Source organism: Oncorhynchus tshawytscha, linkage group LG13 (genome assembly GCF_018296145.1).
Source record: "Oncorhynchus tshawytscha isolate Ot180627B linkage group LG13, Otsh_v2.0, whole genome shotgun sequence".
In the NCBI taxonomy this organism is placed as follows: Eukaryota; Metazoa; Chordata; class Actinopteri; order Salmoniformes; family Salmonidae; genus Oncorhynchus; species Oncorhynchus tshawytscha.
Window position 1 is genome coordinate 17743604 of NC_056441.1, and position 24311 is coordinate 17767914.

Sequence of the window (24311 nt, forward strand, 5' to 3'; positions counted from 1 at the left end):
GTGACTGACTGACAGAGAGAGGAGGAGGTGTAGAGATATAAAAGGTGACTGACTGACAGAGAGAGAGGAGGAGGTGTAGAGATATAAAAGGTGACTGACTGACAGAGAGAGGAGGAGGTGTAGAGATATAAAAGGTGACTGACTGACAGAGAGAGAGGAGGAGGTGTAGAGATATAAAAGGTGACTGACTGACAGAGAGAGGAGGAGGTGTAGAGATATAAAAGGTGACTGACTGACAGAGAGAGAGGAGGAGGTGTAGAGATATAAAAGGTGACTGACTGACAGAGAGAGAGGAGGAGGTGTAGAGATATAAAAGGTGACTGACTGACTGACAGAGAGGAGGAGGTGTAGAGATATAAAAGGTGACTGACTGACAGAGAGAGGAGAGGTGTAGAGATATAAAAGGTGACTGACTGACAGAGAGAGAGGAGGTGTAGAGATATAAAAGGTGACTGACTGACAGAGAGAGAGGAGGAGGAGAGATATAAAAGGTGACTGACTGACAGAGATATAAAAGTGTAGAGATATAAAAGGTGACTGACTGACAGAGAGAGAGGAGGAGGTGTAGCGATATAAAAGGTGACTGACTGACAGAGAGGAGGAGGTGTAGAGATATAAAAGGTGAGTGACTGACAGAGAGAGGAGGAGGTGTAGAGATATAAAAGGTGACTGACTGACAGAGAGAGAGGAGGAGGTGTAGAGATATAAAAGGTGACTGACTGACAGAGAGAGAGGAGGAGGTGTAGAGATATAAAATGTGACTGACTGACAGAGAGAGAGGAGGAGGTGTAGAGATATAAAAGGTGACTGACTGACAGAGAGGAGGAGGTGTAGAGATATAAAAGGTGACTGACTGACAGAGAGAGAGGAGGAGGTGTAGAGATATAAAAGGTGACTGACTGACAGAGAGGAGGAGTTGTAGAGATATAAAAGGTGAGTGACTGACAGAGAGAGGAGGAGGTGTAGAGATATAAAAGGTGACTGACTGACAGAGAGAGAGGAGGAGGTGTAGAGATATAAAAGGTGACTGACTGACAGAGAGAGAGGAGGAGGTGTAGAGATATAAAATGTGACTGACTGACAGAGAGAGAGGAGGAGGTGTAGAGATATAAAAGGTGACTGACTGACAGAGAGGAGGAGGTGTAGAGATATAAAATGTGACTGACTGACAGAGAGAGAGGAGGAGGTGTAGAGATATAAAAGGTGACTGACTGACAGAGAGGAGGAGGTGTAGAGATATAAAAGGTGACTGACTGACAGAGAGAGGAGGAGGTGTAGAGATATAAAAGGTGACTGACTGACAGAGAGAGAGGAGGAGGTGTAGAGATATAAAAGGTGACTGACTGACAGAGAGAGAGGAGGAGGTGTAGAGATATAAAAGGTGACTGACTGACAGAGAGAGAGGAGGAGGTGTAGAGATATAAAAGGTGACTGACTGACAGAGAGAGAGGAGGAGGTGTAGCGATATAAAAGGTGACTGACTGACAGAGAGGAGGAGGTGTAGAGATATAAAAGGTGAGTGACTGACAGAGAGAGGAGGAGGTGTAGAGATATAAAAGGTGACTGACTGACAGAGAGAGAGAGGAGGAGGTGTAGAGATATAAAAGGTGACTGACTGACAGAGAGAGAGGAGGAGGTGTAGAGATATAAAATGTGACTGACTGACAGAGAGAGAGGAGGAGGTGTAGAGATATAAAAGGTGACTGACTGACAGAGAGGAGGAGGTGTAGAGATATAAAAGGTGACTGACTGACAGAGAGAGAGGAGGAGGTGTAGAGATATAAAAGGTGACTGACTGACAGAGAGGAGGAGTTGTAGAGATATAAAAGGTGAGTGACTGACAGAGAGAGGAGGAGGTGTAGAGATATAAAAGGTGACTGACTGACAGAGAGAGAGGAGGAGGTGTAGAGATATAAAAGGTGACTGACTGACAGAGAGAGAGGAGGAGGTGTAGAGATATAAAAGGTGACTGACTGACAGAGAGAGAGGAGGAGGTGTAGAGATATAAAAGGTGACTGACTGACAGAGAGAGAGGAGGAGGTGTAGAGATATAAAAGGTGACTGACTGCCAGAGAGAGAGGAGGAGGTGTAGAGATATAAAAGGTGACTGACTGCCAGAGAGAGAGGAGGAGGTGTAGAGATATGAAAGGTGACTGACTGACAGAGAGAGAGGAGGAGGTGTAGAGATATAAAAGGTGACTGACTGACAGAGAGAGAGGGGGAGGTGTAGAGATATAAAAGGTGACTGACTGACAGAGAGGAGGAGGTGTAGAGATATAAAAGGTGACTGACTGACAGAGAGAGAGGAGGAGGTGTAGAGATATAAAAGGTGACTGACTGACAGAGAGAGAGGAGGAGGTGTAGAGATATAAAATATGAGTGACTGACAGAGAGAGAGGAGGAGGTGTAGAGATATAACATATGAGTGACTGACAGAGAGAGAGGAGGAGGTGTAGAGATATGAAATGTGAGAGACTGACAGAGAGAGGAGGAGGTGTAGAGATATAAAAGGTGAGTGACTGACAGAGAGGAGGAGGGTAGAGATATAAAAGGTGAGTGACTGACAGAGAGAGGAGGAGGTGTAGAGATATAACAGGTGAGTGACTGACAGAGAGGAGGAGGGTAGAGATATAAAAGGTGAGTGACTGACAGAAAGGGTGGAGGAGGGGTAGAGATATAAAAGGTGAGTGACTGACAGAGAGGAGGAGGGTAGAGATATAAAAGGTGAGTGACTGACAGAGAGATGAGGAGGAGGGGTAGAGATATAAAAGGTGAGTGACTGACAGAGAGAGGAGGAGGTGTACAGATATGAAAGGTGAGTGACTGACTAAGAGAGAGGAGGAGGTGTAGAGATATAACAGGTGAGTGACTGACAGAGAGGAGGAGGGTAGAGATATAAAAGGTGAGTGACTGACAGAAAGGGTGGAGGAGGGGTAGAGATATAAAAGGTGAGTGACTATAAAGGGTAGAGATATAAAAGGTGAGTGACTGACAGAGAGGAGGAGGGTAGAGATATAAAAGGTGAGTGACTGACAGAGAGATGAGGAGGAGGGGTAGAGATATAAAAGGTGAGTGACTGACAGAGAGGAGGAGGTGTAGAGATATAAAAGGTGAGTGACTGACAGAGAGAGGAGGAGGTGTAGAGATATAAAAGGTGAGTGACTGACAGAGAGGAGGAGGTGTAGAGATAAGAAATGTGAGAGACTGAGAGAGAGATATGAGGAGGTGTAGAGTTATAAAAGGTGAGAGACTGACAGAGAGAGATGAGGAGGTGTAGAGATATAAAAGGTGAGAGACTGACAGAGAGAGGAGGAGGTGTAGAGATATAAAAGGTGAGAGACTGACAGAGAGGGATGAGGAGGTGTAGAGATATGAAAGGTGAGAGACTGACAGAGAGGGATGAGGAGGTGTAGAGATATGAAAGGTGAGTGACTGACATAGGAGGGAACATAAAAAAGCAAAGACAGGCACAGCAGGACAAGAGCACAGACAGAAAGAGAAATAGGTTGTGGTAGAGAGAGGGGAGGACGGAGGGAGATCGAGGGAGGGAGTGTTGCGGGGACACACGCCCTATTCCCAAGTGCACTGCTTTTGACCAGGGTTTTGATCAAAAGTAGTACACTATGTAGGGAATAGCTGCCTTCTGGGACGCATAGAGACGGAGGGAAGGAGTGTGCTGAGGAACAGCCGAGGGCAGGCTGAAACCTGCTCTGAAGCAGTCACCATATTCCACCCTGCACCACATGTGCGGAGGTGACTTCATAGGTGTGTGTGTGTGTGCACATGTGTGTGTCACTGTTAAAAAGAAATCAACCACCCCATGCATCATCATCATCATCATTATCACCCCCACAATCTTCATCACTACAACCATGAAATATGATTCTGAATACTAGGCTTGACTAGGTTACTAGGCTACTGAAATTCTATTACAAACTCAAACATGGGCTATAGTATGATGTGTCATGTTTTAGGGCTAAACAATGATTGCACTAATGCAAAAGACAATAACGTTTATCAAATCACTCGGCATCATATGGAAACACACACACACACACACTCTGAATTCACCTGTCAGTTTGATTGCCCAAAATGCTTGTCGTGCATAAAAACTTCAGCAGTTGTTTTCGAAACAATCAAATTCCAACTTCCCCTTTTTCTGTAGTCTGTACCAAGTCCTAAATTAAACACAAATCACCTACGAATAAACTGCTACTTCACGTACACAAAAATCTGATAGCTTTCAGTCTAATGTGAAGAACATGACCCGCGTTAAATGGATCAACCTGAGCCCCTCATAAACAAGCCGACACCGTTGGGGATTGCGGTCCCCCAAATAGACATGCAGCTCGTTGATGAACCAAACCCAGACCAGCACTGCACACACCAAACTTTAAGAAAGCAAAATAAAAAATGTATCGCAAAATCTACCAAACACTGAACTCGTTCCAGTCTAAAAATACTTTTTAAACGAGCCGAACAATTGTGGGCGATAGAAAGTTCGTTGTGATAAACTTACCTAACAAGTGGAGCGGACAAGCGGCACTGAGTTGAGAGGAACCACGTTGGACTGAGGCAGGATTACAATACATTCTATTTGCAGAAGCATTACATCACCCCTAGGGTGACGTCACGTGGGATTCCTGAACTTCTAAATCATTGCGGTCCCGCTTCGGAGGGGGCGTGGTTAACTACTAGCCCGGGCTCGGAACGACTGTATGCGTATTATAGGCAACAGTAGGCTGGCATCTCGCTCAAACCTCCACCACCTTCAACAGCTGTCTGTCTGCCTGGGACTGGGTGCGCGGGACGCGACGGTACGCCAGACAGGCCTTGGGGACAGAGGCATCGAGGGAACTGGTACGAGATCAGGGGAGAAGGGGGAGGAAGATGGGAGGGGAGGTCTATATGTCACTAGCCTTTTCGCAGAGCCGTACAGGACGTCCCAGCGGGGTCTACCTCTGTACAGAATGTGTTGATTTGCTGAAGGCTATGTGAATGAGTATGATATTGTATTTCGAGTTACTTTCGGTTCCATAATGGCTTTTTATGTCAATAAACACATCAAACAGACAGGAAGTCAAGTCCACATTGATTCCGGAGCCCAGACTTAAAGTAGAGGACCCCATGTCTCTAAAACAAAATAAATCAAATAGAGAGAGTTTCAGACTAGGTTTCGAGCCACTCAGGGCACACCTGGACAGTCACACCAGGACTCCATTAGGTGTAATGACAGCGACCTCAGATTGCCTTTATACAGTGAGCTCCAAAAGTATTGTTGTTTTGGCTGTGGACACCAGCAGACTGTCAGCTTTCATTTGTGGGTTTTGTACATAATCTCCCCATTATAGGGGACCAAAACTATTGGGACAAATTCACTCACATTTTACCAGTCAAAAGTTTGGACACCTACAGTACTCATTCCAGGGTTTTCTTAATATGTGCTATTTTCTACATTGTAGAATAATAGTGAAGATATCAAAACTATGAAATAACACATATGGAATCAATGAGTAGGTGTGTCCAACTTTTTGACTGGTACAAATGTGTATTAAAGTAGTAAAAAATGAACTATTTGGTCCCATATTCATAGCTTGCAATGACTACATCAAGTTTGTGACTACACATTTGGAAACCATGTGTTTGATGTGTTTGATACCGTTCCATATATTCAGTTCCAGCCATTATTATGAGCCTGTCCTCCCCAATTAAGGTGCCACCAGCAGCCTGTGAGTGGCACCAACTGCAACATGCCCTTACCGACATTTTAAAAAAACTTAATGATTTCACCAATCAAAGACTCTTGTCTTGAAATTAGTGCAGTGGTGGAAAAAGTACCCAATTGTCATACTTGAGTAAAAGTAAATATATCTTCATAGAAAATGACGATAAAATGAAGTCACCCAGTAAAATACTACTTGAGTAAAAGTCTAAAAGTATTTGGTTTTAAATATCAGTATAAGTATAAGTATCAATAGTAAATGTAATTGCCAAAATATACTCAAGTATCAAAATAAAATAATTTCAAATTCCTTATATTAAGCAAACCAGATGGCACGATTTTCTTGTTTTTTAAATTTACAGATAGCCAGGGGCACACTCCAAAACTCCGGCATAATTTACAAACTAAGCATTTGTGTTTAGTGAGTCCGCCAGATCAGAGGTAGTTGGGATGACCAGGGATGTTCTCTTGTTAAGTGATTGAATGGGATTATTGTCTTGTCCTGTTAAGCATTCAAAATGTAACAAGTACAGTACTTTTGGGTGCCAGGGAAAATGTATGTAGTAAAAAGTACATTATTTTCTTTAGGAATGTAGTGGAGTAAAAGTGAAAGTAGTCGAACATGTAAATAGTAAAGTAAAGTACAAATACCCCCAGAAAACGACTTAAGTAGTACTTTAAAGTATTTTTTACTTAAGTACTTTACACCACTGGAAATTAGCAGTTTATTTATTTTTGTTGAACCTTAACTTTGAATTGGATTAATTTGCCATATTTGGTCAGGCTTCCTGCATGTCCTGCAGCGGCTGTAGAGACAGAGAGTGACTTGGGCATGTATTCATAATGTGTCTCATATGAGTGCTGATCTAGGATCAATTCACTCCAGTCCATGCAATATTATTCACTGTGTTTGAAAAGGCATAACCTATCCCAGAACAGCACTCATACTCTAGGAGGCTTTATTACTATGGGCCCATGTTGTGTTGTTGATGTGGCTGAAGTGTGACACCAAACTAAACCCTCTGACTCTGTGACTCACCTCAAAGCAAAAATCGAATATGCTAATAGTTCTAGTGGTGACTGTGGCAACCATGAAAACAGGAAGTAGTGATGACGACACAGGGCTGCATACTGGAGCTGCTATTCCTCATATGGAACTTTGTGGGCCGGTCAAGAAGACACTCTGTGTGTGTTTGTGTGTGTGTGTGTGTGTGTGTGTGTGCGTGTGTGTGTGTGTGGGGAGGGGGAGGGGGATGACTCAGAGTGATATAGACCAAGACAAAGAATGAGAGCTGGAGAGAGAAAGAAAGGGAAAGACAGAAACAGAGTCGAGACACCAAGAGGAAATAAAAAGTTATCTTGCTGTAATAACTGTATTCAGGCAGACAGTGAGACTCCTGCGGATCAGACAATGGTTACATCACAAATGACACCCTATTCCCTTTACAGTGCACTACTTTTGACCGGGGTCCATATGGCTCTGGTCAAAAGTAGTGCAATGTATTGTGAAAAGGGTTCCATTTGGGACACTGCCACTTCCATTAGAACCACTGCTATAACTCAGACATTACTATCAGCCGTTACTGTCTGCCATCTTCAGCCAGCCTGGGCTTTTAACAGACACAAGGGCGTCTTTTTATTGCCCCTAGACGCCTGCTGTGGGTCCTGCATCACACTGCCTGTAGATGTGTGAGAGAGACGGGACAAACAGAGACAGGTCACTAAACCCAGTTCACCTGGGTCAGAGCTCAGGCCTCACGTACAGAACAGATGAACTGAGTGTGTGTCTTAGTATTTGTGTCTTCCCACACGAAAAAATACTATAGTATACCATGATATAAATAAAGCATTTACATTAGTGTTTTTGCGGACTATATACTGTAGTATTTATTTAACCTTTATTTAACTTGGCAAGTCAGTTAAGAACAAATTCTTATTTACAATGATGTCCTACCAAAAGGCAAATGGCCTCCTGTGGGGATGGGGGCCTGGGATTTAAAATAAAAAATAAATACAATATAAAAATAGGACAAAACACACATCACAACAAGAGAGAGAACATAGAGAGACCTTAGACAACAACATGGCAAGGCAGCAACGCATGACAGCACAACATGGTAGCAACACAACATAACAACATGGTAGCAACACAAGATGGTAGCAGCACAAAACATGGTACAAACATTATTGGGCAGAGACAACAGCACAAAGGGCAAGAAGGTAGAGACAACAATCACACAAAGCAGCCACAACTGTCAGTAAGAGTGTCCATGATTGAGTCTTTGAATGAAGAGATTGAGATAAAACTGTCCAGTTTGAGTGTTTGAGGCAGCTCGTCCAGTCTCTAGCTGCAGCGAACTGAGAAGAGGAGTGACCCAGGGATGTGTGTGCTTTGGGGACCTTTAACAGAACGTGACTGGCAGAATGGGTGTTGTATGTGGAGGATGAGGGCTGCAGTAGATATCTCAGATAGGGGGGAGTGAGGCATAAGAGGGTTTTATAAATAAGCATCAACCAGTGGGTCTTCTGACGGGTATACAGAGATGACCAGTTTACAGAGGAGTATAGAGTGCAGTGATGAGTCCAAATCTGATGACCGAATGGTAAAGAACATCTAGCTGCTCGAGAGCACCCTTACCTGCCTATCTATAAATGATGTCTCCGTAATCTAGCATGGGTAGGATGGTCATCTGAATCAGGGTTAGTTTGGCAGCTGGGGTGAAAGAGGAACAATTACAATAGAGGAAACCAAGTCTAGATTTAGCTTTAGCCTGCAGCTTTTATATGTGCTGAGAAAAGGACAGTGCACCATCTAGCCATACTCCCAAGTACAGTGGGGCAAAAAAGTACTTAGTCAGCCACCAATTGTGCAAGTTCTCCCACTTAAAAAGATGAGAGAGGCCTGTAATTTTCATCAAAGGTACACTTCAACTATGACAGACAAAATGAGAAAAAGAAATCCAGAAAATCATATAGTAGGATTTTTAATGAATTTATTTGCAAATTATGGTGGAAAATAAGTATTTGGTCAATAATAAAAGTTTATCTCAATACTTTGTTATATACCCTTTGTTGGCAATGACAGATGTCAAACGTTTTCTGTAAGTCTTCACAAGGTTTTCACACACTGTTGCTGGTATTTTGGCCCATTCCTCCATGCAGATATCCTCTAGAGCAGTGATGTTTTGGGGATGTTGCTGGGCAACACGGACTTTCAACTCCCTCCAAAGATTTTCTATGGGGTTGAGATCTGGAGACTGGCTAGGCCACTCCAGGAACTTGAAATGCTTACGAAGCCACTCCTTCGTTGCCCGGGCGGTGTGTTTGGGATCATTGTCATGCTGAAAGACCCAGCCACGTTTCATCTTCAATGCCCTTGCTGATGGAAGGAGGTTTTCACTCAAAATCTCACAATACATGGCCCCATTCATTCTTTCCTTTACACGGATCAGTCGTCCTGGTCCCTTTGCAGAAAAACAGCCCCAAAGCATGATGTTTCCACCCCCATGCTTCACAGTAGGTATGGGGTTCTTTGGATGCAACTCAGCATTCTTTGTCCTCCAAACACAACGAGTTGAGTTTTTACCAAAAAGTTATATTTTGGTTTCATCTGACCGTATGACATTCTCCCGATCTTCTTCTGGATCATCCAAATCCTCTCTAGCAAACTTCAGACGGGCCTGGACATGTACTGGCTTAAGCAGGGGGACATGTCTGGCACTGCAGGATTTGAATCCCTGGCGGCGTAGTGTGTTACTGATGGTAGGCTTTGTTACTTTGGTCCCAGCTCTCTGCAGGTCATTCACTAGGTCCCCCCGTGTGGTTCTGGGATTTTTGCTCACCGTTCCTGTGATCATTTTGACCCCACGGGGTGAGATCTTGCGTGGGGCCCCAGATCGAGGGAGATTATCAGTGGTCTTGTATGTCTTCCATTTCGTAATAATTGCTCCCACAGTTGATTTCTTCAAACCACGCTGCTTACCTATTGCAGATTCAGTCTTCCCAGCCTGGTACAGGTCTACAATTTTGTTTCTGGTGTCCTTTGACAGCTCTTTGGTCTTGGCCAAGGTGGAGTTTGGAGTGTGACTGTTTGAGGTTGTGGACAGGTGTCCACAATACTGATAACAAGTTCAAACAGGTGCCATTAATGCAGGTAACAAGTGGAGGACAGAGGAGCCCCTTAAAGAAGAAGTTACACGTCTGTGAGAGCCAGAAATCTTTCTTGTTTTTTAGGTGACCAAATACTTATTTTCCACCATAATTTTCAAATAAATTCATAAAAAATCCTACAATGTGATTTTCTGGATGTTTTTTTCTCATTTTGTCTGTCATAGTTGAAGTGTACCTATGATGAAAATTACAGGCCTCTCTCATCTTTTTAAGTGGGAGAACTTGCACAATTGGTGGCTGACTAAATACTTTTTTGCCCCACTGTACTTGTATGAGATGACTACCTCAAGCTATAAACCATCCGAGGTAGTAATAACACCTGTGGGAAGAGGGGCATTCTTTTTACCAAACCACATGACCTTTGTTAGGGAGGTTTTCAGAACAAGGTTAAGGGTAGAGAAAGCTTGTTGGACACTAAGCTTTGTTGTAGAGCATTTAACACAAAATCCGGGGAGGGGCCAGCTGAGTATAAGACTATCATCTGCATATAAATGGATGAGAAAGCTTCCTTCTGTCTGAGCTATGTTGTTGATGTAAATTGAGAAGTGTGTGGGGCCTAGGATTGAGCCTTGGGGTACTCCCTTGGTGATAGGCTGTGGCTGAGACAGCAGATTTTCTGACTTTATACAATGCACTCTTTGAGAGAGGTAGTTAGCAAACCAGGCCAAAGACCCCTCAGAGACACCAATACTCCTTAGCCGGCCCACAAGAATGGAATGGTCTACCATATCAAAAGCTTTGGCCAAGTCAATGAAAATAGCAGCACAAGATTGCTTAGAATCAAGGGCAATGGTGAAATCCTTGAGGACCTTTAAGGTTGCAGTGACACATCCATAACCTGAGCGGAAACCAAGTTGCATACACGGGAGAATGCTATAGACGGGAGAATGCTATAGATCAAGAAAGCTAGTCAGTTGATTATTGATACGTTTTTCCAACACTTTTGATAAACAGGGCAAAATAGAAATAGGCCTATAACAGTTAGGATCAGATTGATCTCCCTCTTTAAATGAAGGACGAACTGTGGCTGCCTTCCAATCAATGGGAACCTCCCCAAAAAGGAGAGACAGGCTTGGCGATGATAGGGGCAGCAACCTTAAAGAAGAAAGGGTCTGAACCATCTGACCCAGATGTTTTTTTGGGGTCAAGTTTAAGGAGCTCCTTTAACACCTCGGACTCAGTGACTGCCTGCACTGAGAAAATTTGTTGCGGGGCAGGAGAAAAAGAGGGAGAAGCATCGGGGATAGTCACATTAGAAGGGGTGGGAGATGAGGAAATGTTGGACGGGCAAGGAGGCATGGCTGAGTGAAATAGGAATCCTGACTTAATGAAGTGGTGATTAAAGAGCTCAGCTATGTGTTTCTTGTCATTAACAATCACATCATCAACTTTAAGGGACATGAGGAGGGTTTATTCTCCAGGTCTTTAACCGTTTCCAGAACTTCTTGGGGTTAGACCGACAGAGAGAGAACTGCTCCTTAAAGTAACTAACTTTGGCCTTCCACATAGCCTGAGTGCACTTATTTCTCATTTGCCTGAACGAGAGCTAGTCAGCCTGAGTACGTGTGTGCTGAGCCTTTCGCCAAATGCAATTCTTGAGGTGGAGTAACTCTACAAGATCACGGTTGAACCAGGGGCTGAACCTGTTTAATTCTAATTTTCTTTATGGGGGCATGTTTGTTTTGTAACAGTATTTTTATTGGAATTTCACAATTTTCACCCATATTAAGAGATACAACAGAGACAAAGCACACAGAACAAAAACAAGAAAAACAGCACCCACTTACACATATCTACGTGCATATATATACACATACCTACACACACATACATATACCCATGCATATACACACACATACGCATACATACACGCACGCACACACACACACATATACACACCTATACATACGTACACCATTTTCCTCTTCCCGCTCTGTGCTTCTCTCACCCCATCACCATCATTGCGTCTCTCAATACATACATTTTAAACAAACTTACAAACAGAAATTAAACAAAAAAGCTCAGTTTAAACCAAGAGGTTAGGTTCCACACATGGAACGTACAGTGTAGTTCTGAAATACATAGATCCCCGCCATTCTAAGAGAATCCTTGCAGCATAATAGCTGATACCTCAGGTTCTAGGTAATTTAGATAAGGTTCCCATACTTTGTAGAACTGGTCTGTTTTAGAATGCAATGTACATGTCAGATATTCCAGAGGCACCCATTCAAATAGTATTTTATGCCAATCTTTAATAGAAGGAACCTTATCACTAATCCACTGTAAAAGGATGTTTTTCCTCGCTGCGAAGGTAAGGATGTTGTAAAGCCTCCTTTTACCGACAGAAGTAACATGCCTACTAGGGAGACCTAACAGTAAAGAAACTGGGTCCAATTCTAGATCAACCCCTAGGATCTTTTCAATTTCTTGCAGAACACCAGACCAGTATCTTTGTATTTTGGTACATGACCATAAACAATGTGTTAGGGTGCCTGTATCAGTTTTGCATTTAAGACACTGAGGGGAAGAGGAAGTGGGGCTAAAAGCATGTCTGCGATTTGGGGATATATGCAATCTGTGTATTATTCTTAATTGGATTGCTCTAGTACTTTTACATATAGATATTGTTTTTGCATATCTCCAAATGTCCTCCCACATCTCTTCGTCAATAGTAACAGACAATTCTTTCTCCCACACTTGTTTCACCCTCCGTGTGTTGACAGCAGAAAAGGACCTTAAAGTATCATAAAACAGACTTACAGACATTTTCATTTGTGGGAAAAAAAGCATTCTTTCAATGACAGACACATCAGGGTTACCAATTAAGGTGGTGCTCTTCAGAATATAATGTCTTACTTGTAGGAAGCGGAAAAAGTCCTGCTTTGGGAGTCGATATTTCTCAACCATCTGCTCAAATGACAACAAAATCTTATCAGCAAATAAGTCATTTAGCCTGCGTATGCCCTTATTAAGCCATAAGTTAAAGCCAGCATCCAGCAATCCTGGACTGAAATCTGGGTTGTTAAGAATTGGGGTAAGAGCAGAGGTTAGTTTGGACCTTCCCAGGAAGCGTTGAACTGACCTCCATACTTTGAGTGTGTTAAGTGTAACGGGATTATTGCAGTGGTCTTCTACAGACTTGAAACTTCTGAAAAATAAAAGATCCTGTAAGGGGTATTTTGAAAGAGAAGTCTCAATGTCTAACCAAATAGAGGAGTCATCATTTGTGATCCAGTCAGAAATATAACAAAGGTGGGCACACCATTGATAGAACCTGATATTGGGCAGGTCCAAGCCGCCCATGGAACTTGGCAGCTGCAATATTGCCATCTTAAGTCTTGGTTTGCGTTTACTCCATATAAAGGAACTTAGCCATCCATTTACATCCTTTATTACCTTATTGGAGAGTAATACTGGGATCATTTGGATTGGGTAAAGTAGTCTAGGTAAAATGTTCATTTTCAAGAGGGATATTCTACCCAACCAAGAAATCGGGAGAGAGTTCCAGCGATCCAGATCCTGTCTTATTGTATCAAACAAGGGAACAAAATTGGCTTTGTACATTAGCTGGAATTTAGGAGTTACAAATATACCCAGATACATGAAACCTGAGGGAGACCATTTAAAAGGGAAGGGGGGAGAAGTATTAGGTACAGAGTGTAGGCTACCAAGTGGCATAGCCTCTGACTTAGTAAGGTTAATCTTGTAGCCTGAGAATTCGCTGAATAATTCAATAATATTAATAAGAGATGTAATTGAAGTCTCGGGACTAGAGATGAATATCAGGACATCATCAGCATACAAGCTTATTTTATTGTGAACATCACCAATGAGCAGCCCCTGTATAGCAGGCGTTACCCTGATGGCCTCGGCTAGTGGTTCCATAACGAGTGCAAAGAGGAGGGGGGATAAAGGACAGCCCTGTCTGGTACCTCTGTGTATAGAGAAGCTATTTGACCGTAGCCCATTAGTAAGGACAACAGCCTGAGGATCATCATATAAAACTTTCACCCATTTTATAAAGTCGTCCCCCAGACCAAATTTATTTAGAGCAAATAATAGGTAAGACCACTCCACACGATCAAATGCTTTCTCAGCATCTAGGGAGAGCACAAGACCATCCACAGCACTTTGTTGGTAGGCTTGAATTACATTAAGAAGCCGCCTGACGTTGTTGCATGACTTACGGCCCCTAATGAAGCCAGTTTGGTCTCTCCTTTAATCTTGTGGCTAGAATTTTAGAAAGCAATTTTCTATCCACATTCAGAAGGGAAATTGGTCTGTATGAGGAACAAGACTCTGGACATTTTCCCTTTTTGAGAATAAGTGAAATGTTGGCTTCTCTCAGCGTTTGAGGGAGTTGGTCATTTGAAAATGAGTGGTTAAACATATCACGCAATGGCTCAAGGATCAGGCCATGGAACTCTTTATAGAACTCACTACAAAAGCCGTCTGGTCCTGGGGCCTTACCATTTTGCAGATTCTTAATTGCGAACATTATCTCTTCCTTGGTAATAGGGGCATTAAGGAGGGACCTCTGCTCTTCGGAGATAGTAGGGAGCTCAATCTTACAAAAGAAGTTCTCCATTAATTTGGGTGCATCCTTTGGCAGTTCTGAGGCATAAAGGTTTGTATAAAATTTCTTAAATGAGTCACTTATCAATTTATTTTCATATAAATGATTACCATCAGAATCAGTAATAGTAGCAATTGACTGAGAGTCAGCCCTCTTTTTAGATAGGTATGCCAAGTACTTTCCTGGCTTATCGCCATGTTCATATAGCTTTTGCCTGACAAATCTCATTTTCTTTTCAGCGTCCTGTGTTAGGAGAGAGTCTAACGTTGATCTAATGACTGATATTTCCTTTAATAAGGCAGGAGTGGGCGTTTTAATGTAGTCCTTCTCTTTAGTTCCTAATTCACCCTCTAACATTTTTTGCTTTTCCCGCTTTTTCCGTCTCTTAGTAGCTGTGTATGACATAATCAGACCCCTGGCATACGCTTTACAGGTCTCCCAAAGGAGCGAGGGGTTATCTGTCGATTGAGAGTTAATAGAGAAAAATGCTTTAAACTCTGTTATAAAATATGATGTGAATGTATGGTCTTTAAGAATGGTTGTGTTCAACCTCCAATGTCTTGACCGATTGAATGCCCGTTGAGTTTTATGTCCAGGATCACCTCAGCATGATCAGATATGACTATGCTTCCTATCCTAGCGGATAAAATAGACTGCAAAGACATCTTGGGCATAAAAATAATCTATTCTAGTCTGACATCCATGAGGTGCAGAGAAAAAGTGAACTCTCTGTTGGAGGGATGGAAAGCTCTCCAGACATCCGCATACCCCAGATCATCACAAATAACTTTAAGTGACTTAGCTTGAGGAGAGAGTGAAGCTATACCACTGGGAAACCTATCAATAAGGGGGTTCAACAAGCAGTTAAAATCTCCTCCAACCACTGCAGTGTCTGAGTTTAATTCTGAAAAGTCTAGAAATGCCTTAGTGAGGAAATCAGGGGGGTGAGCAGGGGGGAAGTAAATATTCATTATGGAAATGTTCTGCCCTTGTAAAGTACCATTAATTATAACAAAGCGACCAAATTTATCTTTCACACAATTCAAGACCTTAAGTGGTAAGTTCTTTTTCACCAGAATTGCTACACCTCTACTTCTGGATGTAAATGATGAGAAAAACACTTGACCAAACCCTCCTTGTTGTAATTTCAGGTGCTCCTTATCATCCAAATGAGTTTCTTGCAACAGGGCAATATCAATATTTTCTTTTTTCAAAAAAGACAGTACTTTCTTCCTTTTAATGGGGTTATGGCTCCCTCTAATGTTCCACGTACATACACGCAGTCTGTTATCTGCCATTGTATCTTGACCATTCAATATCCAGAATGGATCCTACTGTAAAAGTGGGGTGGTACCTTTTTCCATGTGTTGAACTCTCCTCTATCTCACTGAGCATAAACAAAAAATATGAACCCTGAACTCGAACTATACTAAACCCAAAAATTAAACATGTAAAAATCCAAAAGGGGGTTTTCCCACTAGCTAACATGCAGGGGATTTCAACTCTCCAATGTAGACTCTTAAGTCCGCATTGCCGCTCAATAGCCTCATCCTTTATATATATGGAAAAGAAAATCAATAGAAGAAGATTGAGGCTCTTCCACCTAAAACCAAGCCTGGGCACCAATATGGATTCACACATATCTCAGCCTGAGCTATAGCGGCTATTACTTTAGCAAGAAAAATAATAAAGATACGAATATTACTGAGCCGGAGTACGTGAGGACTCACACCACTGTTTCATGATCAGATTCAACCAAAAATAAACAAAGTTATTCAATGCTGTTGAGGTGCAGCTTAATAAAGTTATTTACCCGAGAGAGTCAATAAACGCAGCAGCCTCTTCAGGTGTGTAGAGCTTTTTAGGTGATCCGTTGACCATAATCTTCAATGTGGCCGGGTACAACAGTGCGTAGTCCAGCTTCATTCTCCTGAGTCGAGTCTTCGCCTCATCAAACGCTTTGCGTCTTCATACAACCGCTGTGGAATAATCATTGAAGAATGAGACCTTTGGACCTTTATGTTGACTACCATCAGAGCCGATGTTTCTAGCCGCATCCATGACGCGCTGCTTGTCGGTGAAGTTGTGGAACTTTATAACCACCGGCCGTGGGCGCTGATTGGGACCGGGTATCGGTGCTTGAGAGCGATGGGCTCTGTCCAGCTTCACACGACCAGCCTTAGTGTCCATTTGTAGGTAGCCAGGGATCCATTCCTCAAAGAATTTTACTGAACGTGTCCCTTCAGAATTTTCCGGGAGTCCCACAACACGAATATTGCATCTGCGTCCTCGATTATCCAAGTCGTCAATGTGCTCCGCCATTTCGCGCACCTGTTTCTCAAGTGCTTTTATCTTAGCGTCCATAGATGTGGTTGAAGTTTCCACTGCAGCAATTCTCCCTTCCGCCTCAACAACACGTTTCACAACGCTCTGTATTTCAGCTGAATGGCCTGCTATTGCTTCCAAGACCGTTCTTATCTTAGCATCGATCACTTTAGTAATGTTATCAGTCATCTTTTGAATCATCAGGTCCATTGTGCCTGGATCCGCAATGGTGTTAGCTTCGCTAACGTTAGCTAGCTCCTCATGCACATCCACAGGGGTGGTGGTTTTGGTCGACTTCTTAGTAGTTCTATTGGGCATGTTGTCGGAGATTTTTGCGAAATAGTCGTCAAGACTCATTATATGGTAACTTATTTAGCCAATTCTACCACTTTTTCAAGCTGGGAGATTAATGTAAGAATATAAATTTACGAATGCCACGAGAGCTCGCTGAAACACCGTGTTCTCTCTACGGCGCCATTTTGTCCCCGGGGGGCATGTTTGTTAACAATACCACTGAATATATCAAAAAAGAAGGTCCAAGCGTCTACGACAGAGGGGATCAAGCTGATTTTATCCCATTTTACAGAGGCCCGTTCACGAAGGAAGGCATGCTCATTAAAGTTTTTTTGCGAGCATCTATGACAAATCAGAACAAGTCGTTCACTGTGCAGCCATTACGAACACAGGCTGTAAAACAGTGATCACTAAGGTCATTACAGAAAACACCAGACTGATACCTATCAGGATTATTTGTGAGGATAACATTGAGAAGAGTAGCCTTTTCTGGGTGTTTGGAGTCATACCTTGTGGGATTGGTAATAATCTGAGAAATATTTAGGGAGTCCCATTGCTTTAGGACTTGGTCAGGTGGTTTAAGCATGTCTCAGTTTAGGTCACCTAGCAGGACAAATTCTAACTTAGTTTAAGGGGCCAGGAGAGAGCTTAGGGCAGGTAGGGTGCAGGCCGGTGCTGATGGAGGATGATAGCACCCAGCAAGAGTCAACAAAGAGCTATTTGAAAGTTTAATGCTTAAAAGCATCAAATCAAATTGTTTGGGGACAGACTTGGTGGAGACAACCGAGCACTGATGGTGATCCTTGGTAAAGATTGCCACTCCCCCACCTTTGCAAGATCTGTCTTGCCGAAAATGGTTATAACCAGAAAGGTAAACATCAGTATTCAAAATACTCTTCCTTAACCATGTCTCAGTAATGACCAACACATCTGGATTGGAGCTGTTAACCCACACCTTCAATTGATACTTTTTAGGTAATAAGCTTCTAGTGTTAACATGCAAAAAACCCAGGCTTTTATGAGAGCAGAAATCAGTGAAGCGGATATCAGAGCTGAAGTCAGAAATGGGGCTAGCAATTGTAGATGATGGGCCATGGTGTACATGCACATTTCCAGATATCATCAACAGTAATACAATCAAGGCACGGCAGAGGACAGGGAGAGCTCTGCTGTGCTGATTTATGATATCTGAATGTGCATCAGATAGCAACAAGATCATATTGTACAGCAATTTCGTCAGGTAACATGAATACAAGCAGGCGAGAGGTGGTTAGAACAGGATGTGGGCCTTCTTACGGCGGCGGCTCGGGTGCGGGACGTTGACCCCGCTCCACCTCAATCTTGGCCCACTTAGGTGGCGCCTCTGGAGCGGGGACATTCGCAGCGGGCCCCGGACTGAAGACACTCATAGAGGGCGCCACTGGACTGAGGGACGCCTCTGGACTGAGGGGAGCCTCTGGACTGAGGGGCGCCTCTGGACTGAGGGGCGCCTCTGGAGTGAGGGGCTGCGGCTCTGGCAGCTCCGGACAGGAGGGCGGCTCTGGCAGCTCCGGACAGGCGGGTGGCTCTGGCAGCTCCGGACAGGCAGGAGGCTCTGGCAGCTCCGGACAGGCGGGAGACTCTGGCAGATCTGGACAGGCGGGAGACTCTGGCAGCTCCGGACAGGCGGGAGACTCTGGCAGCTGCGGACAGGCGGGAGCACCTGGAGGGAGGAGATGGAGAGACAGCCTGGTGCGTGGGGCTGCCACCGGAGGCCTGGTGCATAGTGGAGGTACTGGATACACAGGGCCGTGGAGGCGCACTGGTGGTCTCGAGCGCAGAGCTGGCCCCACCCGTTCTGGCTGGATGCCAGCTTCCCCCCGGCAAATGCGGGACGCTGGCCCCGACCATACCGGCCTGTGAATACTCTGCCTCGGTATCGTGCGCATCACCCCATAGCACGGGGCCTGACCAGTCCCATGCTCGCCACGGTAAGCATGGGGAGTTGGCTCAGGTCTGCTTCCTGACTCTGCCACACTCCCCGTGTGCCCCCTCAAAAACATTTTTGGGGGCTGCCTCTCGGGCTTCCTTGCCAGCCGTGTTCCCACATACCGCTGGTTCCTCTCTCTGACTGCCTCTGCTCTCCTAGCTGCCTCCACCTGTTCCCATGGAAGGCGATCCCTTCCCGCCAGGATCTCCTCCCATGTGTAGACTCCCTTGCCGTCCAGAACGTCCTCCCATGTCCAGGAGTCCACCTTACCATGCTGCTTGGTCCGTTGGTGGTGGGAAGTTCTGTCACGGCTGGCTGAAGGACTGGATCAATGTGCAGCATGGTAAGCGTACATTTTTGCTTTATTTAAAAATTACGCCGACAAAACGAAGAACAAAAAAACAACTTTGAACAATACAAAGTTAACTTCCCACAAAACAGGTGGGGGAAAAGGGTACCTAAGTATGGTTCTCAATCAGAGACAATGATAGACAGCTGTCCCTGATTGAGAACCATACCAGGCCAAGACATAGAAATACAAAACATAGAAAGAAGGACATAGAATGCCCACCCTAGTCCCATCCTGGCCTAACCAAAATAGAGAATAAAAAGCCTCTCTAAGGCCAGGGCGTGACAAGGAGGCTTCAGAGGACGCTTAAAAGACTCCTGCCACTTGTTGGGCCCAAAGGCCTTGACACCTTTTACTTCACACCTTAGTGCTAATTAAAGTTGTATCTGGTCTGTCCTAGCAAGCCTGGCAGACTTAACTCAGCATTCAGTCTAAAGTAAAATATAGAATTGTAATGTACTTCATTTATTTCTTTTCTTTTCTTGTCTTTCAAAATAGCATCAGACAAAACACTAGTCACTCAGTTCCAGGTTGGATGGTGTCCTCAGGTCTCTGCTGCCTGTTTGCTACAGCACTCTACGTAAAGCTTAGAAAAAAGAAACCTTGGAAGCAGTAATCTCTCCGGTAAATCTTGGTTCAAAATTAGGTTTTAAGTTTGGAGTTTTGATCTGGAGCGAAGACATTGCTGTGGAAGGTAGCATCCCGCATATGTACCTGCCGAAAAATCCAAGTTTATCTGACTCCAAATCTATCCTTTTGTAAAAAACTTGTTGAAAAATTTGAGAGCTCACATGCAGCTGTGTCTCTCTCTCTCTGAGGAGGGCGTGATCTATTTACTGTAGTGTTGCGGACATGACTGTAGTATACTGTAGTATTTACAGTTTACTATGGTATAAATCAGTGTAGGCCGCTATGGGGAGGACAGCTCATAATAATGTCTGGAATGGCATCAAACACATGGAAACCATATGTTTGATGTTGTTGATACCTTTCCACTTAATCCGCTTCAGCCATTACCACGAGTCCATCCTCCCCAATTAAGGTGCCACCAACCTCCTGTGGTATAAATACTGTATTCAAAAAATGAGTATATACTATAGTAATTACCATAGTGTTTTTGCAGACTGTAGTGTTTTTGCGGACAATACTGTAGAATTTTCTGAAGTATACTGCACAATTCTATAGTAAGTATTATACATTATCGAGGGATACTATAGTGTGTAGTCTACACTGAGTTTACAAAATATTAGGAACTAATATTGAGTTTCACACCCCCTTTGCCCTCAGAACAGCCTCAATTCATCGGGACATGGACAAGGTGTCGAAAGCGTTCCACATGGATGCTGACCCATGTTGACTCCAATTCTCAGTTGACAGACTCATTTATCTGTTTCTATAGTAGGCCTAATGTTAGTCTACTTGCATTTATTCTACATTGATTGAAGTGTAATTAACAAGTGACATCATTAAGGGATCACAGCTTTCACCTGGATTCACCTGGTCAGTCTGTCATGGTGTTCCTAATGTTTTGTAAACTCAGTGCAGTATTCTACAGTGTACTACAGAATTGTCTAGTGAGTACTGTAGTATTCTATATTAAACTGTAGTATATTATCATATGGGTTTGCTCCTCTCATGCCTTATCTGACTCCCTCTGTCTGGTCTTTGGCCTCATTAAACAGGCCTTGAAATCTATCTGAGATAATCCAGTTAATCCAATCTACCCGGTAATAATCTATCTAACTGTACCATAATCTGGGCCACTAGCCTAGTAGCTCAGACACTCTGCTGATGTCATCGGCCATAAACTGAAACTGCCGTGTCTCGCTCTCTCTTTCCCTCTCTCTCTCACTGAGTTGTTCTCTCTCTCTTTGTATCTCGTTTCTCTCTTTCTTGGTCTTTTGCGCTCTCTCTCTCTTCTGTTCTCTTTCTCCCTCTCTCTCTCTTGGTCTCTCTCACTCGGTCCCTTTCTCTCTCTTTGTGTCTCTCCCTCTTTCTCTCTATCTTCCAGAGCAACAAATGCTAGCATTTCACTTTTACGCAACAGTGTTAAGGTTGGTGAGTCACTGACACAACTCTGATGTGTGCCATGTGTTGACTGTGTGTAATGTATCTGTGTCTGTGTCCCCCGGAGCCTACAGGGAGGAGGTGGGGTCCCTGGCGGACGTGCCAGGAATATAACCTCTCCCTCAACATAAAAAAAACAAAGGAGCTGATCGTGAACTTCAGGAGATAGCAGAGGGAGCCCTCCCCTATCCACATCAATGGGACTGCAGTGGGAAAGGTGAAAAGCTTCAAGTTCCTCGGCGTACACATCACTGACAATTTGAAATGGTCCACACAGACAGTATAGTGAAGAAGGCGCAACAGCGCCTCTTCAACCTCAGGAGGCTGAAGAAATTTGGCTTGGCCTGAGACCCTCACAAACTTTTACAGATGCACCACTGAGAGCATTCTGTTGGGCTGTATCACCGCCTGGTATGGCAACTGCACTGTCCGTAACCGCAGGGTTATCCAGAGGATGGTGCAGACGCATCACCAGGGGCACACTGCGTACCCTCCAGGACATCTACAGCACCAGGTGTCACAGGAAGGACAAGAAGACGACCTCAGCCACCCGAGCCGCAGCCTGTTCACCCCGCTATCATCCGGAAGGCAAGGTCAGTACAGGTGCATCAAAGCTGGGACCGAGAGACTGAAAAACAGCATCTATCTAAGAGCATCAGACATTTAAATAGCCATCGCTAGCCGGCCTCCACCCAGTACCCTGCCCTGAATTTAGTTACTCTCACTAGCCGGCTACAACCCGGATACTAAACCCTGTACCTTAGAGGCTGTTGCCCTATGTACATAGACATGGAACACTGGTCACTTCAATAATGTTTACATACTGTTTTACCCATTTCATATGCATGTACTGTATTCTAGTCGAGTCCATCCTATTCAACTATTGCTGTACATATACTGTTCTATCCATGTATTATTCAGCTATGCTATATATTCTGTCCACATACTGTCCATAATATATATAGATATACAGTATATACAGTTGAAGTCATAAGTTTACATACACTTTAGACAAATACATTTAAACTCAGTTTTTCACAATTCCTGACATTTAATCCTCGAAAAAATTCCCTGTTTTAGGTCAGTTAGGATCACCACTTTATTTTAAGAATGTGAAATGTTTCTTTCAGATTGTATTTCTTTCATCACATTCCCAGTGGGTAAGACGTTTACATACACTCAATTAGTATTTGGTAGCATTGCCATTAAATTGTTTAACTTGGGTCAAACGTTTCGGGTATCCTTCCACAAGCTTCCCACAATAAGTTGGATGAATTTTGGCCCCTTCCTCCTGACAGAGCTGATGTAACTGAGTCAAGTTTGTAGGCCTCCTTTCTCGCACACACTTTTTCAGTTCTGCCCACAAATTTTCTATAGGATTGAGGTCCGGGCTTTGTGATGGCCACTTCAATACCTTGACTTTGTTGTCCTTCAGCCATTTTGCCACAACTTTGGAAGTATGCTTGGGGTCATTGTCCATTTGGAAGACCCATTTGCGACCAAGTTTTCACTTCCTGACTGATGTCTTGAGATTTTGCTTCAATATATCCACATAATGTTCCTGCCTCATGATGACATCTATTTTGTGAAGTTCACTAGTCCCTCCTGCAGCAAAGCACCCCCACCACATGATGCTGAAACCCCCGTGCTTCACGGTTGGGATGGTGTTCTTCGGCTTGCAAGCCTCACCCTTTTCCTCCAAACATAACAATGGTCATGATGGCCAAACAGTTAAATATTTGTTTCATCAGATCAGAGGACATTTCTCCAAAAAGTTTGATCTTTGTCCCCATGTGCAGTTGCAAACCGTAGTCTGGCTTTTTTATGGTGGTTTTGGAACAGTGGCTTCTTCCTTGCTGAGCGGCCTTTCAGGTTATGTTGATTTCGGACTCGTTTTACTGTGGATATAGACACGTTTGTACCTGTTTCCTCCAGCATCTTCACAAGGTCCTTTGCTGCTGTTCTGGGATTGATTTGCACTTTTCGCACCAAAGTACGTTCATCTCTAGGAACCAGAACGCGTCTCCTTCCTGAGCGGTATGACGGCTGCGTGGTCCCATGGTGTTTATACGTACGTACTATTGCTTGTACAGATGAACGTGGTACCTTCAGGCATTTGGAAATTGCTCCCAAGGATGAACTAGACTTGTGGAGGTCTATATTTTTTTCTCATGTCTTGGCTGATTTATTTGGATTTTCCCATGATGTCAAGCAAAGAGGCACTGAGTTTGAAGGTAGGCCTTGCAATACATCCACAGGTACACCTCCAATTGACTCAAATGATGTCAATTAGCCTATCAGAAGCTTCTAAAGCCATGACATCATTTTCTGGAATTTCCTGACCCACTGAAATTGTGATACAGTGAATTATAAATGAAATAATCTGTCTGTAAACAATTGTTGGAAAAATTACCTGTGTCATGCACAAAGTAACCGACTTGCCATAACTAACAAAAATAAATTTGTGGAGTGGTTGAAAAACGAGTTTCAATGATTCCAACCTAAGTGTATGTAAACTTCCGACTTCAACTGTATATATACAGTGGGGCAAAAAGTATTTAGTCAGCCACCAATTGTGCAAGTTCTCCCCCTTAAAAAGATGAGAGAGGCCTGTAATTTTCATCATAGATACACTTAAACTATGACAGACTAAATGAGAAAAAAACATCCAGAAAATCACATTGTAGGATTTTTTATGAATTTATTTGCAAATTATGGTGGAAAATAAGTATTTGGTCGCCTACAAACAAGAAAGATTTCTGGCCTTCACAGACGTGTAACTTCTTCTTTAAGAGGCTCCTCTGTCCTCCACTCATTACCTGTATTAATGGCACCTGTT

General features: G+C 43.5%; 1 protein-coding gene across 2 annotated transcripts in view; it reads right to left on the reverse strand.

The window, feature by feature from the left end:
• LOC112264407 (cyclic AMP-responsive element-binding protein 5) overlaps positions 1-4621 on the reverse strand; it is a 37060-nt gene extending 32439 nt beyond the window's left edge. For both annotated transcript variants that reach the window (XM_024440995.2, XM_024440997.2), the window contains exon 1: positions 4520-4621. The gene's annotated coding sequence lies outside the window, so the exon portion shown is untranslated. The remainder of the gene's footprint in view (positions 1-4519) is intronic.
• Between the last annotated feature and the right edge of the window lie 19690 nt (positions 4622-24311).